Raw genomic sequence first — 19,741 nt, 5'->3', positions numbered from 1 at the left:
GAAAACCAAACCCATTATCTCTCTCTCTTTTTCACACACACAGAGGTCCTATGTCACCCCTCCCCCCCCCCCCTCTGTCTCTCTTGCACCATCTCCTCCTCCACTGTCTCTATACACCTCTTCCACTGCCACTCTCTGTCCATCTGCTCCTCCTCCATTTGTCCATTGGATCCATTTCTTTCCATCGCCTCTGCCCCAAATATAATTCCATCTCCTCTTGCACCCCTTACTTGCTACCTCTACTCCTGCTCTCTCTGCTCACCTCCACTTCCCACTCTCCCTCTCCATCTCCTCCTCTGTAGCTCTCTGGTTAACTCCTTCTCCTTCCTCTGCATGTACAACTCTTCCTCCTTACTTTCTCTGTCCATCACCTCCTGTCTCCTTTCTCCGCCTTCTCCACTTCGCCACGAGGAGTAGCCGGTTGGTCTGGGGCATCTTGCCACGGCTCGCGCGGCTGTCCCCATCGGAGGTTCGAGTCCTCCTTCGGGCATGAGTGTGTGCGTTGTCCTTAGCGTAAGTTAGTTAAGTTAGATTAAATAGTGTGGTCCCACGGGAAATTACCACAATTTGTTTTTCTTCTCCACTTTCCGTGTATACCCCATTGGGAGAGGTGGCGCAGTGATTGTCATACTGCACTCGCTCTCGGGGTGGGATGGGATGGTTCGATGAACCCTCTTCCAGGCACCTAAGTGTGATTTGCAGAGTATCCATGTAGATGTAGATGTAGATGACAGTTCAAATTCGCATCCGGCCATCCTGATTTAGATTTTACGAGATTACCCTAAATCGCTTTAGGCAAATGCCGGGATGGTTCCTTTGAAAGGGCACAGCCGATTTCCTTCCAGAGCCTTCTCCAATCTGATCTTCTGCTCTGTCTCTGATGACCCCGTCGTCGACGGTACGTTAAATACTAATCTCCTTCTCCTCCTCTGTTCCCCTCTTACTCTGACCTTCTCTTCGTGTCCCCTGTCTCTGTGTACCTCCTCCTCTTTCCTTGCGTTGTCAATCTGCTCGTATCTCTCTGTCCATTTCTTCCTTTCCTCACTTTGTCCATCTACTTTTCCTCCTCCTCCTCATAATCTGTATCTATCTCCTCATTGCCCCTCTTTCTATCTCCACGTTATCACCCTCACTTCGAAAGGGATTTGGTCTTTCTTACCACCACAGTGTTTCTTTTAAGAACGCATCCAATATGTGTAGAAAATTTGGCTGGAATTGTTCTAGGTGTGTAGGACGAGCTTTTCTCCCATACTCAGACAGTTGTTAAATTCTGGTAAAAATTAAAAATGTAAACATTTTACCAATTTGGAGGAAAGAATGTCAGTATGTGAAAGCAAAATTGTGGCAAATTTTTACTTCAAAGCTATGTAGCCTGTATGTCAAAACAAATTTGAAGAAATTACTAAAAGCAAACCAAATAAAGGACCATAAATTAAACTAAACGCGAAGCCATGTAAACTTCTTGACATGAGGATTGCTCGTATTTTGATAAGTCGCTGAGAGCTGCGAGTTGAAAGTGCGAGATGCTGCGCCAAAGTATTGTTGTAAGCATTTCATTACTTGCTGTACTACTACAAACATATACGCTGCTATTTACAAACTACCATCAAAATACATTTTGATAAATTACCGCAAGCCAAGCTGTAACTGACTACAAAACCTTAACAGTTTTTAGGAAAACACACGTGTTTCATGTTACATTTCATACAGACACTAAGGTCTTATATATTTTAGTAAATTCACGTTTCATATCGACATCAGCTCATTCTACTTCTACATCCAAATATGACGGTAATAGAACTATGTCATTATTTTCAAAGTGTATATTCACACTGTTTAATGTATGCAGATTTATTGGCTCTGAGCCCTATGGGACAACATTTGTGGTCATCAGTCCCCTAGAACTTAGAACTACTTAAACCTAACTAACCTAAGGACATCACACACATCCATGCCCGAGGCAGGATTCGAACCTGCGACCGCAGCGATCGCGCAGCTCCAGACTGTAGCCCCTAGAACCGCTCGGCCACCATGGCCGTATGCAGATTTATTAAATCGACTACAGTACTATGGCTCTATGTGTTACGTTACACTTTCGTTCGTCATTTCATTAATTTCAGTGATTACAGGACAAACATTACTTCGTGAATTACAGTTTTTATCTCTTCTTATTTGTGAGGTGCTTTTCCCTTTCGAGATGTTGTGAATATCTCGGATATGGTGTGAATTTTGGTCAACCTTTAGATTAATAGCTTGTAATGATTGATTCACTGAATTGACAGATTTAACTATTAAAATTAACATAGGTTTCATTTTCGAATTTTCCTCATCTGCTGGCTAAAATTATTCGGGCTCCATTTCAGCTGGTACGTTCACGCCCCATTTAACACTTCCTCACCATCTCCCGCCTTACCCGCTCTGTGTCTTTTGGTTCACAAATAGTCATTTTGGAAAAATACATTCACATCCGCACAAAAATAAAATATTGAGTGGAGAAACCTCAGTTTGTCTTGGGTGGAGGTGTGTATTTATTATTTATGTATGGATGAAGAGTTTCGCCTGATTCAAGCATCTTCAGATTTCCCTACACAAAAATTCTATATGGCATTAGAAAGGACGTGACCACATTTTGCAAAATTAGAGTTGCCAGCAAGAAACTGTAACATGTTTTAATGAATATTATGTGGTGTTGTATATGCCTGATGTCGAGTATAAACAACAGCAAATAACTGCCATCGTCAAATATTTGGAAACATCGCTGTATTCCGTATTATTAAACAGAACGGAATGTAACTAAAAAAGTTACACCCGGTGACCAAGTTTATTATGTGATTATCTACTGAAAAAAAAAAAAAATCACAGCATCAAGAAAGAGTTGTAAGAGATAAACGAAACATGGTATGTGTGTTTCTACGTCTGAGAGATGATGTCTATTAAAATTTCGGACCAACCACAACAGTGACTCTAGTAGTGCCACTCCGAGGACACAAATCAGGTTTGTTTTAAATTGACGTTTCGTCGCTCGTGAGTGTTAGTGACCTTTTAGAATGGTCGTGATGGACTGGTATTAGTGAAGAATTCCTTTAAGACTACAAAGAAGTCGTCATCAACAGCTCACAGAGTTTGAAAGAGGTCGTGTAATAGGGCTGCGAGAAACTGAATGTTCCTTCTACGATACTGCAGAAAGCTGATGCAAGAATGTGTCCAACGCACATCATTGCTGGTAGTGGAGATTACGAGAATGTACGGTCGCATAAAGATCGTGCTCCGGAAAGCCACTTGGCATTACATAATGACCATCATGATCAGTGTATGGCTTCACCGCATCTTACTGTAGCTGCAGCAGCAAATTTAGCACCAATTTGCACCAAAGCGACAGAAAGTACTGTTACAAATTGGTTACCTCAAGGACAGCTTCGAGCCAGAAGCCTTGTAACATGCATTCCATTAGCTGCAAACCACTGTAATTTGCGACTTCAATGGTATCAAGAGAAAGCTCTTTGTGGAACTGGGTGGAGGTCCGTTGTGTTTCCTCTGCGGCAGTGATGGTTGTGCGTTGGATAGGAGAAGGGCAGTTGAGGGCCTGCAACCAGACTGCTTGCGTACTGGGCTCCCATCAGGTGCTTTTGTCTAGGGTGCGATTTCGTGTACCAGTAGGAGCACTGTCATGGTTTTCCCACGCAACCTGCCTAATTTGTACATCAATCTGATGGATCGATCTGTTGTGCTTCTATTATAGAACAGCAGTCCAGCGGTTTTTCCAACAGGATACTGCTTATCCACATATCGTTGTAACCCAACATACTTCACAAAGTGTCCAGATGGTGCATTGGCCTACCCGATATCCAGATCTGTCTCCAATCTAGCGCATGTGGGATATTATCGGACGAAAATTTCAGCGTCATGCACAACCAGCATTAACCTTCCCTGTAATGTCCGACCACCTGTAACAGACATAAGACACCATCCCACATAATGATATCCGGCACCTGTAAACTCAACGCCTGCCCATTACCATGCTTTCATTCTAAATTCTGGCGGTTACTTTGCGTATTAAGGGACGAGCATTTCACATTCCCAATTGCTTATCTCGCCCTTAAATTAGCCTGTGAACTTGCAATGTTAACCACGTAAATAAGTTAACTAGACTAATTAATTTCCGAAATTTCATTAATCTATATTAATTATTTCTCGGTGTTGTGGTTTTTTTTTTCAACCAGTACGTTTTACACCCCAAGAAACAGAATAAAAAGAAAACACGACAGATTACCATGTTGAGGGAAGCATCGTAGTCCAATGAATGAAAAATAGGATCAGGCATGCATAGGCTTGTCATCCATCCTTGATAATTACCATTTACATTTGGAGGTCCTTCATGCGTTTTCACTTTCACGGACCACAGCACATTATTTTACTTTTTGTTCGACTAGTTAGTTTGATCCAGAAATGTAAAGGGATTTTCCACAATTTTCTTAAAAGCAGTTGTATATATGACTCGAAGTAGCTCCCATAACTTGCTGTTTAACCCTTCCCTATTTTGGCACCTAAATAATACCCCGTAACTAACAACTAACTGACACCAACTGCCATGAGATGCGGAAACTTGGTGCACACATAATTATGTTCCCGTGCCCAGTACTATCTACTTAGCGCATCTCACAGAAATAGTTATCATGCAACCATCTCAGAGAAGTAGTTTGCATGGTAACAGATCTATGTAGGCCTGATCCTGGTCTGCGTTCAAAGGGACACGTCGCATTCCTCAACAAGGTAAACTGTTGCTTTCCTTCTTCTCCTACATCAACTTTTCGGTAATATTATGTTATACTCATTTGCAAGTTGCCGCGCATTGTTTCAAAATATATGACATGAGCAGATATTCACTGAGGTGTTGTGTACGCTACATATACCATGTTAATAACATCATCGAATATTAGGTAAGCCCTGCTATAATTACATGCTAGTAACTATAATTTTGCTAAATAGCGTCATGCCACTTCTTACAATACGCATATTTTTGTGTAGGCCGGTCTGAAGATTCCTGAATAAGGCAAAACGCGTCATTGGTGAATAACTAATAAATACATCCCTGGGGCAAAGACTGACCGTTTGTTTCTTCATCGTTTGCTACTGGTTGCTGTACCATCGTTCCCATGTGTTCGAGAACCTATTATAAAATACGTTATACTTATATTTCACGAGTTGATCTGCTGTACCGGCTTGATGGGCTAACTCTTTTATTGTTCGTCGTGAACATCGTCCATCGTTCCTGATTGTTTTATTAGTATCAGTACGTCCGTTAACTACTGCGTTGGCGTTGCTTTCCATATCAGTTCACAAATAATTTCTCCTTCTTAATATTTAAGCATAAATACTAAACAGTGTCAGAAAAAATGGCTCTGAGCACTATGGGACTCAACTGCTGTGGTCATAAGTCCCCTAGAACTTAGAACTACTTAAACCTAACTAACCTAAGGACAGCACACATCACCCAGCCATCTCGAGGCAGAGAAAATCCCTGACCCCGCCGGGAATCGAACCCGGGAACCCGGGCGTGGGAAGCGAGAACGCTACCGCACGACCACGAGATGCGGGCAAACAGTATCAGAACTCTCCTTTAAAACATACAGGACATAGAGCCCCTGGTCTGTCACGAAACCCTCTTCAGTTGCTATCAACAATCGTCGAATTTTCTTGTGAAAATTTTTGGGAATTGAATCACTGAATGTGTGTACCCATTTAAGGCAACGAGATAGTTCGTAATAATAGTTGCAAACAAAAGAATTTACTCATGTGGTTCTTGTAGATCTTTGTCGAAAATAACTCGTTCATTTAAAAAGGTTCATGAGTCACAAATGCCAAATTTTTAGGCGTAGGCAAAAATTTTCCATTATGATTGGAAACCTCATAGGAATCATTACTGTTTTATTCACTTTTTGAGTTGTAGCTATCCTTCTTATATCAGTGGTGAAGCAAAAGACGTTAAAACGAGTTACCCTTCTTGATCACCAATGTCAATGTTTATCCCACCCCCACTATAAGATTTTCGAAATTGTTCACAACATTCCATATACTCAGGAGGAATATATCTCAACACTTTGAATTTATTTCTTATGACATTGGTGGGCCCTCATTTTTTCAGGACGTGTTAACTCATTGTGAAGTACAGGATCATTAGAAAATCTGCTAAGATATTGAAATACGTGTATGACAGAACCATCAATGAACTGCTTTGCTTTCACTGGTCCAGAATATCTGCCATCATACTCAGAAGTAATCCATATAGAATGGTAAAAGGAAATTTCAAGTTCATTAGGAAATTTTTCCTTCCTTGATTCCTAGAGGCAAGACTTTTTGAAATAGATAGGCCACAAATATTTAATTGCTAATATAGCAAAATCATCAACAGTTTCCACTAAGAATCTACTTGATACCTTTTGAATGTATATGGCATAGTCATGAGATATATAGATATTTTTATGAGGGATCACCGACTTCGTTATTGTCCTATCTCTATTAACTGGGTAAAAACTATGGCCTTAAATACTGAAGTAACTTTTCATCTTCTAAATCTCCCAGACATCTAGCAGATGTCATCACAAGTCAACACAGCACTACTGAATATGTCCATCAACTACCACACTTCAACTAAGAATGCATCAGGCTACGCAGAGGCCAACACTGTGCCATGACAACACCAAAGGTTATTTAACAATAACATAATTTGCTCTCTCTCTGATGTGCACATCGATGATGTACAAATACCAAAGTGACATGACCACCTTACATATCCTCAACCTTACTCCATGGGTTGTACGAAGGTAATTTCAGATAGGGATGAACAAGGCCTGAATGCTACACATTATGTATAGAAACATAAGGAAAACGCATTACAAATTCAAAGAGGAAAATTGTTTAACAAGTATAAGAGTTCAATAACTATAAGCAGAAACTTTATACAGAATTCAAGAAAATGTGAAAGATTAAGCAATAGAATTCTTCTCTAGTAGGTAATAAATTTTTGTGTCTATGAGAACGTTCTGCACAGGGTTATTTTGAAACTTTATAGGTCACATTTTGTATTTAAGTTATATTGGTGAGCTACACAGTTTTTGCTCAGGGTGTCTGTATTACATAAGGCCTACAGTTTTGGTGAACTGTCACATATGGCAGAAATAAGCTGCATGGTGAGAATAAATAGAAGACTGTTCTTGTCACCAGAGACCAAACTTCCTTTACCTCATTGCATAACGTCACTGTTGTGGAACGTTATGGGGAATTGGGCTCAGTGAGACTAAACACAGTTCTCAGCTGACAACCCCACATATTCACAAACAGTAAGATGTCGTAGTATCTGCTTGAAGCAGACTGTAGATCCATTATTAACTCCAAAGTCATCGTGTAGTGTCGACAGGTTCATTATGAAAGTCAATTGCAGCTAGTATCAGTGTATTTGGCAGAATATGTTTCAGTATATGATCAACAGGCATATTTCTTCTGCCTTGGGAAGTGTCAATTATTTGTGGTGAATGGTCAGTCAGTTAAAATTTGTTGCATTTACAATAAACAATCACCTATATTAAGACAGAAATAATAAGAATTGACATTATGTATATACAGAATGCAGATGTAGTTTAATGGAAACAACAAGTATCTATGTACTTAGAACACTAAGAAAAAATGGCGGCAAGGTATAATGAAATCATGTCAAACAATGTACAGTAATAGGCATGATAATAAATAATTATAATATCTGTGCAGAGTGACCCTACAGAGGATTTTACATATATAGAAATAAATATGTTTATGGGGACACAAGTGAAATCCACAAAAGTATACAGTCCAAGGTATAAAGAGGCACATATGGTTAGTCATCTCACATAATTAGTTAAAATGTGGATTAAGGAGTAACCAAGTTTCACAACAGATAACACTTTATGCAGTAAGTCAAACGTAAATCTATGACTATAAGTAATATAGTCAGTAATTAGCATGCTATCTAGTAATATTTCATCCCTTAGTTTGTGCACCTTTTCATCCTTGTGCATAATCGTATCAAACTTTCAACAAATACTACTGTTTGCTGCCCTATTTGCTACATTCTGTCATTTATTCCATATGTACTCATAAGTTCTTATTATTTAGATCCATTGCGCTATCTAACCGTTTCTCATCTTTGCCATACCTAATCATCTTCATATTTTGTAACCCTACCTAATCATTTCTCATATTTGCCCAACCTAATCATTTCTCATATTTCGTTACCTTCCCTAATAATTTCTCATATTTTCCCTACCTCATTATTTCGTTTTACATTCATCTTTGTAAACATTTATTAACTCTTTCTTACATTCTTCCCTTTGTTTGCTCGTTACACAACTTTCATGATTTCTTATACATCTGGCATGACTTATGAGAGCTCCCTACAGTGCTACACACAACATTATTATTCTATTAATGGTTTTGCGTCCCATAGTAAAAATTTATACACAGAATGTGCATTATGAAGAAACTCAATGATTGACACAAATATAAAAGGCAAATACAACTTGAAAATTCATTAATTTTAAAGCAATGTATGTTATTATGTTACAGCACATGTAAATACAACGAGGCCGTCTATAACTTCAAACAATATGTTACTAGAAAAATGTGTATGAAAGAATCATATACTATGGCATGGAAAAAAAATCCGAAAAGTAAAAGAAAAGTGACCACGTAAGGCTGAAAAGTAAGATAAACATCATCATTAGTATCCCACATATTACTTGTATATTGTCTGTCCATGTGGCACCTCACTAGTGAAGACTTCCATCTTCACTTTCCAAATTTAAAATATCCCGAAGACATAGTGTTATGACATCGTTTCATATGTATGTAAAGTTAATCAGTTAAACAAAGAAAAGGTAGAGTAGTTTTACAGAACTCAGTAGTAGCTAATTTATGAGTGCACGTAGCTACGTACAAATCAGAAAAAAATGTCGTTCATCAGCATAAACAAGAGAATAGACACTACCACGAAGACATATTACAAAATTCAATGACATTCCATTTATTACAGGATTCGTCAGAGTACAGAAAAGCGATCAATGCTGAGCCACATCAACGAAAAAAAATTTCTCTGCACAAATGGAGACAAAAATATAAACCTCTCGAATTTTGGCATGGTATAAATGTTACATGTAGTGTAAAAAAAGGGCTTTTATATTTACTCGAAATGTCAAGAAATTAGCATCATATAATTATTAAATCCTCATCAAGGAAATAACTGTGTTGCCTTAAGTCACCTCAGTTTCATTAACTACTAATTTCCGTCCACATTATTTTTTTTTTCAAAATCTTAACCTTTACTCTAACAAGAAATAGGGTCCCCCATGGCCTAACCGTTACCCACTCATTCTCTTCATTACTCATCGTAATCATTACCTAATTCTATTACTGTATGCATCACAAATCTCTTAATTGTCATTTCTTGTACCTCACATACATAAATCTCATTATCCTACTACAACATCAGTCACCTTCACTGTATTCATCTCAATATCAGTTTGAAGTAACATTTCTCTGTTCTGTTTACGTAAACAACAATTCTTAGCTACGAGTATAATCGTAAATATTACAGTTCAGTAACGCAGCATCACTACCACACAATAAATCCCGAAAAACTTCATATTCTTAAATACCTATCACTCTTCTTTACAGACAAAGCAGCTACCATCCCAGCAGTCTGTATATCTCATCAAAATTGCCAGAAAGTGTTAAACGTCCCTCTATTACCATCACTTTTTACAGCCAAAAATATTTCTCAAGTGTACAACATATTGCTGATAACATGTGTATCCTCTCAGAACTGATATAAAGAAAATATACTGCCGGTGTTCGTTTCAGTTGGAATTATTTATTCTTAATCGGTTTGTAGATGAAAACCTGTGTATCGACTCAGAACTGATATAAAAAAATTATACTCTCACTGTTCAGTTTACTTGGAATTATTTATTCTTAATCGGTTTCTAGATGAAATTTCAAATTTCGTACTGTCTGTTTAGCGTACGCGTCGTCGCAGCAGATCTCTGGAGTTGTTGTGAAATAAACGAGGTTTGTTGCTCAGCGATAGTCGCCCGATTCTTGTCAAAAGTGACCAGCCACGTGACGGGAGTCGCTCAGGAATAAAGTGCATTAGCATTGTTATCATTAACTGTTGCTGTGAACTGTAATTGAAGAAGTAATTTCGAATAGGTGATATGCAGTTCCATCGTCTGGGTACAACTCTACTAAACAGAATTATTCTATATATTGTTTAATATGCAAAATATGATGATGTCCCTTGCTTTGTTGGTCTAAATAGTTTCAGTTGCCACGTCTCCTATACAAACGTAAGAATTTGTGACTAAGATGCCAGCATTTACAAGATAATTGGTGAGATTTAACCAGATTTTTCTGTCCAACTTGTAGCTTTTTGATGTTTACTCGTGCTTGCTGAGGTTTCTTTCTTCTGCCTGCAGCCTTTTTGGTGTTGGTTAGTGCTATATCTACGACTTCCCTGTGTTGCAAGTTTTTTTAAGCTGGAAATGGTATTAATTCCCTGATACATTCTGATGATAGTTGATTTTTGAGTACAAGTAGCGGAGATAACGATGTGGAATCGTATGGCAACTCGTTGAGTATCTCTTGGAATATGTGAATGCGTTTGTCCCAAGTCTGGTGTTTACGTTGACAATATATTCTGCACAGCCTGTTAATTTCTCGCTTAATGCATTCTGAGGGACTGGAATAAGACCAGTACAGTGAAAGAAAAACCGGTCTAATTTTGTGACGTCATAAAGCTCGTAACCAAATATTTGATTGAACTTGAGGTCCGTTGTCGGAAATGAGTTTATCAGTGTGACCAACTTCTCGTACAAAATTATTGACAAGGGGTTTGGATATTGTCTTTTCAGTAGTTTTTCGTGAAGGAGTGAATGAAACGAATTTTTAATTCAGTTCAACAGCAACAAAAATCTACTATAATGATCGATGCAGAAGAAATGTCTCAAGGAAACATTTAATTATAACATCTATAAGATTCCTATGGCGCAGGACGTTTCCATTATGTCCAACGCTGGGGTGCTACTCCAATGTCGGGGAGCCCTGGCAGTAGTGACAATGTAAGGGAAAATAAGCAGAAGATATCAATTGAAGTTTGTGTTGGGGAGGGCACTCAACTTGAGTAGTTAGCGCTGCGGTATTGACGATTGATCTGCGATAGTGTAATGCTTAGCATTTCTGCCTATCGAGTAAGAAGCTTCGGGTTCGAGATCCGGTGGCAGCATAGATTTTTTCTGCTTCGATCATTATTGTAGATAATAAAGGGAAACATTTACTTATAAGAGCAACAAAAATGTATGAGAATCCATCGAGCGTTCTGATAAGAAGTCCTAACACATATGTTCGACCCAACTCTTTTATTTTAGAGGGAATTATAGGAAATAATGGTGCTCGATATGTAATGATTGATGGTTTGGCTTTGTGACATGGCAGTTTGCTAAAACTTCCTATAGTCTATTCTGCATGTTATTAAAGTGACAAGTAGTATGAAGTTGGTGACACAATTTTCTCGGACCAAAGTGAGAAAAGCTGAGATGTGTATACCAGAATAACCTTATTTACATAATCATCGGATATCAGCACAACCCAAACATAGTCACTGACTGTACAGCTTTTGAAAACAATGTTGTTACGAACCAAATAAAATTGTCCTATTGCAATGTTTGTTTTGTCATACTATTTGCTTTTAACATATTTCCAGTTAGGTTCATTATCCTGTTCCTGCCCTATGTATCGTCTAGAATAAGAGATAAAGATTTCAAAGGCTACCTTCTGTCCACGCAACAAATTTCCCTAAATCATTTTCAGAAGTGTTCTTGGCAAAACGAGTAGGAGGGCGTGACAAAGAGTCCGCTACAACATTTTGAGTACCAGGAACGTGAACAACAGTGAAGTTAAAGTCTTGTAAATACAAAGCCTATCGTTTCAAACGGTCATGTTTCAGTCGTGATGATATTAAAAATTGGAGTGATCTAATTCAGTGAACACCTTAGTACGTTTCGCAAATGAGAAGAATCGAAATTTAGAAATGCTCATGTATTTGCCAATGCTTCCAGCTCAGTTTCAGAATAATTTCATTCAGATTTAGACAGGACACGACTGGCAGAGGCTATACTTCTCTACGCAGCTATACAATTCTCTTCAAATTCTTGGAGTAGATGAGCCCAAGTTTGGACGATAAGCAAAAGTCTCGCGACAAATCACGATTACCAAGTAATGGAAAATTAAGAAGTGCCTCTTTCAAACTTTGATCCCAGTGTCGTGTGGTGTTTTTTCCAGTACATGAACATAAATTAGGAGTGGCTAGAAGTTTCGCAAACAGCGATAAAAATTTGCTAAAACAAGAAAACTTTGAACTGAGGTTTTGTAATAGGAGGGGGGATAACCCTAATTGCTTTAAGTTTCTCTGGGTCTGGTTCAATACCGCCTGATTAAATTGAATGAGCAAGAAAGTTTACTCTTGTTTTTTTTTTCTGACAGTGATTCCCGAATCCTCAAAATGGTGCAATACACAGCTCAAAATACGGTTATGCTATGACGTAGGTTTTTCTTCTATAATCACATCGCCAACATATGATGTTATATGTCTTTTCAAGTAGTCAGGTAAAATAGCGTTCAAGCCTCGAATAAAGGCAGCTGACAAGATGTTGAGGCCAAAAGGGTAATTTATGAAACTAGTAGCACACACCAAAACATAAGGAAGCAGTATTATATCTACAATCTGGGTGTAGCTCTGTTTGCCATAAACTTACGCTGAGGTATAATTCGCACTCCATAGAAATTTTTCAAGAGCTCTTCCGATGTTTGTGGTCTGTCTGTTTCTGTTCAAATAGTAGTGTTAATCCGTCTAGAAACTATAAAACAAGACTGACTGAGCCGTGTTTCTTCCACACAATATGTAGTGGACTGTTATATTAACTGAATTCGGTATCTATGACTCCCTGTCCTATCATGAACTGAATTTTTGCCTCCACGTTATCTTTGTAGCTGCCTCGAATTATGTTTGGTTTAAAGCAAAACTGATTGTGCTCTTTGATCTGGAATTCACGTAGAAAACGCTTAATAGTTCCTGCACTACTTCTACAAACAATGGAATGTGTGCGCAAAATGTCAGGAAGATTATTCCTTTCAGTCCCTCTACATTGCTCTACTCTAACTTTTCCTGAAAGAAATTCTGTATATGGATTTCCGCATCCATTTCATCGTAAAAGGTATTTGCACGACTTGTGTCATAACAAAAATACTCGTATAGAATTTGCAATTCATTATGTATCAAAAAAGATAAGCAATTTATTTCCTCTTCACGTTTCGTGATCCAGCCTTGAAATCTTAATGCAGTTGACTTATTTTCCACTTCCATTTCTACTTCTGCGTCATTGAAATTCAAAACAGCTTTACAACTGTTCAGAAAATCTACTCTTAATACTGTTTCAGTGGATAGTAGTGGAAGGATCAAGAAATTCATCCAATTTCTTTATAGAAAAGTCTAAACAGGTTTGATGCTTCAAGTCAACACTATTTCCAGATATCGCTCCTTGTATTTTAATCGTGTGTAAAGGTATATTCGGACACTCTGATGTTGTCATACATTTGTGGAATGCAGTGTCACTGACAACAGAAATGGAACAACCAGAGAGAAGGACAGCGAAAAGAGTAATGTTAGCTACTGAATGTTTATCATTGGATGTACTACAGAGTTTTGTTTGTCATCAGTCTCTTCCAACAAAATGTCTCTTATGTCTCCACAACGCACGACGTTCAAAGTTAGACAGCGGCCTGTGTTGTGTGTTCCACAGTGTTGTATGCTGTCGAAGTCGTTAGTCATTGTCTTGTATTGCTTCCTCGTCGTTGATTATCCTCTGCATTTGGTGACCTCACCTCACCTATTTCTGTCTGCTGCGCTGAGCTTGTCCTTCCAGAATTTTGCCACTGTGAATTACGATGCTGATTCTATGATTCTGTTGGTGCCGACTGTGTTGGTAGGTATTTGCATAGCTGTTGTTGTGCCGTGCATTTTGCGGATTCGATCTACCCGAAGTGCATCCACGACAGTTTGTATGATTACCTTCTGAGTGAGGGTACTGTCTGTGACTGCTTTGATTGTTATGATGTATATGATTACGCATGTTCTCATTAGCGAAGTTCTTGTGACGCCTTTCATTTAGTTCGTAATAAGAGCTCCGGTAATTACTTCTATCACAATAATAATTCTTCAACTGCGAGGATTGTGCGTCATATGGACGATGTCAGATATCCAGCCTATAATTCCACCTGTGGTTTCGTACGACTTTGGTAACTTTTGCAATCTTCGCTTGATTGCGGCGTCTTGTCCCCGACCGACTCCACTTCAGAATTTGCATTTTCATTACCTATTGTTGGTTCGGTTTAATTTTTGTTCCCTAAACTGGTTAATAATCGGGATCCGCTCAATTTCCAGCAATCTCATATAAACTACTAGTATTAGCTAATTGGTCAAAGAGGTTTATCTCATCCTGTACCGGCTCGATATTTGTCAATACCGTTTGTTGTGTTGTGCTAAGAGGAGCTTGCATGGGGGCTTCATTATATACATATGAAAAGCAAATACTTTTTAATTTACGCAGCTGTATGTCCGATTACGAGGTCTTGTGAACGGTTGACCCTGACTAGTATTTGTATGGAATCTGACTGCATAGAACAACAACAAAGAATGAAAGAAAATTTTCGTTAACACAATTAATTAATTAAGTCCCCAGCAACTATAAAACCTACGAAACCAAAACACAAGTGTAATTGTTCTGTGTGTGGGAGTGTGATTCAACGTACACATCTGGCACGGTTCTTCTTCAACAAGACAAGAAATTTTAAATACCATTTATACTGAAGTAATTAAAAAAAATAGAAATACTATAATTGCGCAAGAAAACCAGAATTACACTCTAATACAAGAACACAAGCCAGATGCTTTGTTGACTGAACCTGTAATGACGCATTATTTAAGACACTGAAATAATGAAAAAAAACAGGGAATATTTTACCTTCATATATATTGACGAAAAGCATTCTGATCATTACAATATCTCCATTAGAACAACATCTGCTGTCTAGCCCATCAAACAACTGCATAAAACATGGAACAAGCACTCTCCACTACGACTTCCCGACAAGCACTCTTCACTACGACATCTCAGCAAGCACTCTTCACTACGACATCTCAGCAAGCACTGCCAGTGGAGGCGCAATCTCTGGCGCTGTGGCTCAGTGTAGCCACCTTTCATATGCCCCTCCTCCACGGGCCAGAATTTGATGGTATTTTTTCCATCATTAGTGGTGAAAATACCACCAAATTCGTCCACAAAAATACAGACAAAAATAAAATATAATATTAATACATAAATATCACATAATTAGATAAAATTTTGGCTTTGCACTGACCTTTCAATAATCTAATATATGAAATACAGTAAGCAATACAACTTCTTTCATACATGTGACTTTACATAATAGTTTACACAATACACAAAAAATCAGTTTATACAAATGTTCACATAAAATGCCTTGAATGATTAGTTCCAGCAGTAGCACCCAGCAATGGTCAACAGGTGCAGACACCAACAAGTGACATCATTCAGCAGAAGCAGTTCCATTTGTGGCACTCAGCAATGTTGAGCAAATACAGACACCAACAGGTGACATCTTTTCAGTAGAAGCAGTCCATCAGTGGCACCCAGCATTGTTGAACAGGTGCAGACACCAACATGTGACATTATCTCAGTAGAAGCTGTCCATCTGTGGCAGCAGCAATGTTGAACAGGTGCAGACGCCATCAAGTGACATAATCTCAGTAGAAGCAGTTCCATCAGTGGCACCCGGCAATGTTGAACAGGTGCAGACACCAACAAGTGACATTATCTCAGTAAAAGCAGTCCATCAGTGGCACCCAGCAATGTTGAACAGGTGCAGACACCAACAAGTGACATTATCTCAGTAGAAGCAGTTCCACCAGTGGCACCCAGCAATGTTGAACAGGTGCAGACACCAACAAGTGACATTATCTCAGTAAAATCAGTCCATCAGTGGCACCCAGCAATGTTGAACAGGTGCAGACACCACAAGTGACTTCATTTCAGTAGAAGCAGTTCCATCTGTGGCACCCAGTAATGTTGAATAGGTGTAGACCCCAACAAGTGACATTTCAGTAGAAGCACTTCCATCTGTGGCACCCAGCAGTGCCGAGCAAGTACACACAGCAACAAGTCACATTATTTCAGTAAAAACAGTCCATAATTGGCACCCAGTAATGTCGAGCAGGTGCTTGTAACAGTCCATAATATTCACTATCTCTAATTAGACAGTTCATTAGAGTTTCTCAGCAGAAATTAGACATTTGCAAGTGGCACCCATCATGTTGAACAGGTGCAAGCACGTACAACAGTTTGAAGGCACACACAATTGATTTTACAAAATTATTATCAATGCTCTTACACTAAACATACAAATTATAACAAACACAGAAATCATATCAGATAATTGTCATATTAACTATTACAAATACACAAACATCAGCAAACCTACAATACTTATGGGTGTCAGTGCAAGCCACAACAAACAAGTAAAATAATATTTAGGAGGTAAGTCGGTACCACTTTTCTGGGATTAGGAAGGGAAAACACACAAAACACACTCACTCATCTTTCATCCACATTAAGTACTACTGTGTAATTAAATAGTGTTAACTGTGTAAATGCAATTCTGTCAAAATTTGATGTTCATCATGTGTATCAAGTAGTAGTGGCATCAATGTATAACAGTCAATAATAGTTAGTCAACGTCATAGTCATCATGTCAAGACCAATGTTTGCCAAGCCAAATCAAAATGTACGGTTGCTGAACAACTGTCAGTATGCCAAGATATGCAATTACTTCCTCTCTCCAAAAAAAAAAGTAAATACTGCTTATTGATTTAACAAAGTGTGTGTAGACAATCTTCCTTCTACTTGAGTGTTCTAGTCTGCCATCTTCAACCTCCTTGTTCCATATAAACCAACAAAAAATATGCTCCTCACTTACTTTACCTCTTATCCACCAAAACTCCAATAATCATTAGCATCACATAATCTGAATACTTCAATAATACCTCTTACGTCGTTACATATAGACCTTATCATCAATATCATTTACCTTACCTCTTGTCCACCAAAACTCCAATAATCATCAACTTCACATAATCTCAGTACCTCAATAATACCTCTTCAATACGTCGATACATGTAAACCTTATTACCAATATCATTTCACTTCCATAAGAACTCTTTCCTCTAGTCAGTCTCCTCAAACAAGTACAAATAAAATCCTAGTGTAAACTTCATTTCATCATCCCATACAATCCGAAGACACAATGTCCACACACAACCTCTGGGTAATCCATCTGAGCCAAATCTTCAACTCATTATGAATTATAAAGTACATTTTGGTTACCTTGTCCATCATTAAATAAAAAAAAATGCATACATTACCTCTAACAGACTTTAGTTTGAATAACTCTCAGTAATTAAGTACGATTATGTAGTATGAATGATAGTAATATTTCATAGTGTGTACACCACTTCAAGAATCATGGCCAATCAGAAACATACATGTGGAGTATTTCTTGTGTCAAGTGTCACTTCCTATTTCAATCGCTCACGAAGAATGCAGTGTAATAACTGTCAATGGTCTAACCTTAGTGTTGGTATGTCATGTCGTTAGCTTCCGTCCTATTAGCATAAATTTCTACAGCTTCCATAAAACCTCCAGCTCATGTGACTTCTATGAAGTTTCTTGTACTAATGTCGTTCGTCGAATTATAGCAGTTCATTTTCTTATCTTAAAAATATAAGGCACTGAGCGTAAGCAAAACATGCAATAGCGAGTATATATACCAGTGGAGAACAGAATGTCAACAAGTGGATGCAGCACAATTTCTACAACGAGGCTCTGCCAAGCGTATAATCTATAATTAATACCATAGTGTAACCTAAACTCTATGTTCGTACACAGTATATCAGCATTTCTATATACCAAATGAAAGAGTAGTTATGACAACAAATCAGAAATGTGTAAATATGCAATCCATAAGCAAGGCAGCAAATATGTTATCTAACATAATAAACAGGTCATTAGCATCATATCAGCATAAGCAAATAAATGTTCATATGTAATCTTAATAAGTAAACATGAAGGCTTAAGCAGATAAATCACAAAGTATAACTTACATACATAACCACAGTCAGCACAGTTAATCAGGTGACCATTATAATTTAAATAAATAAGCACAGCAGGCACATAATAAAATAATATGACATCAGTGAAAAAGCAGTGCAGCCAAGCGATGCATAATATACATAAGTAACAACCCTGTTCATTAATCAATCATATTCAAAATCAGTAAACACAAAGTATAAATCACGTAATCGCGAGCAGCAAATTACGTCTAAAGTACGTACCTAAGTGGAAATATGTTACCTGAATAATAAACTCAATTAATCGTTACCTTTTTAGTTTATTAGTTTATTCTTGGAAATTACATTCTTCCTGAAATTTTCTCTATAGCAAGTCCTATTAACGTCGGAGTCACACAGAATTTTCTTGAAGTTCTTAAATATTTTATAGAACCGTATCCTGAAAAATACTGAACGTTAATGACATAATTCATCAAGTCACTATAGCTTTATACTGAATTTAATCGGAGAAATTAGACTGTGTAAATGTTTACGGCTGTCAGTGCATTCGCACTGAGTGCTCGATCAGCTGTAGGCGCGTGACGTAGGAAGCAATTGTTTGCGGTCAACGACTGACTTGTGCGGCGCGCAGACTTCAATGTTGCTTTGAGTATGTGCCGCCGCCAAAACACAGAGCGGTATCCTTGTATTCTCTGCATGTTTACATGTAGCTGTTTGTTTCTCTAAAGTATGTCATTCCACAAAAATTTTAACGTTAGATATATGATGTATTCCCTTAGAGCGCCGAGATTTAAGAGTTCCTACTTCAACAGTGCTATCATGTATAATTTTGCGAACTCTATATGGACCGTTATAAAGCAGAAAAAATTTGCGACACAAGCCTTTTCCTTTGTGAGACAAAGGATGAGATTTAATTAACACCTTTTGACCAACTGACAAGATTTTTAAACGACCAGGACGCTTAGCTGATTTCTCTCTTCTAGCAGCCGCAGATGCAATATTTTGTAGAGCCTTGTTGACAACTTCAGAATGCCGCAGTTTCTCTGTAGGCGGAAAAGGAACGATTTTAGAAATGCGATTTGTCGGTGCTTTGTTTTTTAATATTAATATAGGCGGTAAAGAATCATTAGGAAGTTCATTCAGAGTGTTTTGAAAAATATGAAGATACTGATCCCAAGTTCTGTGATTGTGATGACAATAAAGTCGACACAATTTATTGATTTCCTTCATCCATCTCTCTGAAGCATTAGATTGAGGGTGAAAAAGTGAAATGAAAATTGGTTTAATCTTACGACGCCGTAGAGTACGTAGCCAAATTTTAGAGCGAAACTGTGATCCATTATGTGATATAACCTTATCTACATGACCCACTTCTTTAAGAAAATGTTTGATGAAAGCATTAGATACTGAACGAGCTGTTGCTTTGCGTAAAGGTGTAAAACACACATATTTTGATGT

The 19,741-nt window shown here is 38.0% G+C and overlaps 1 protein-coding gene across 1 annotated transcript in view; it reads left to right on the top strand.

The window, feature by feature from the left end:
* The window catches only part of LOC126484247 (uncharacterized), a 364,456-nt gene that overhangs the window by 156,667 nt on the left and 188,048 nt on the right, over positions 1 to 19,741 (top strand). The window lies entirely within an intron of this gene.

Source organism: Schistocerca serialis, chromosome 6, assembly GCF_023864345.2.
Source record: "Schistocerca serialis cubense isolate TAMUIC-IGC-003099 chromosome 6, iqSchSeri2.2, whole genome shotgun sequence".
Lineage (NCBI taxonomy): Eukaryota > Metazoa > Arthropoda > Insecta > Orthoptera > Acrididae > Schistocerca > Schistocerca serialis.
The sequence above is the reverse complement of the archived record's forward strand: the minus strand, read 5'-3'. Positions and strand labels throughout refer to the sequence as shown.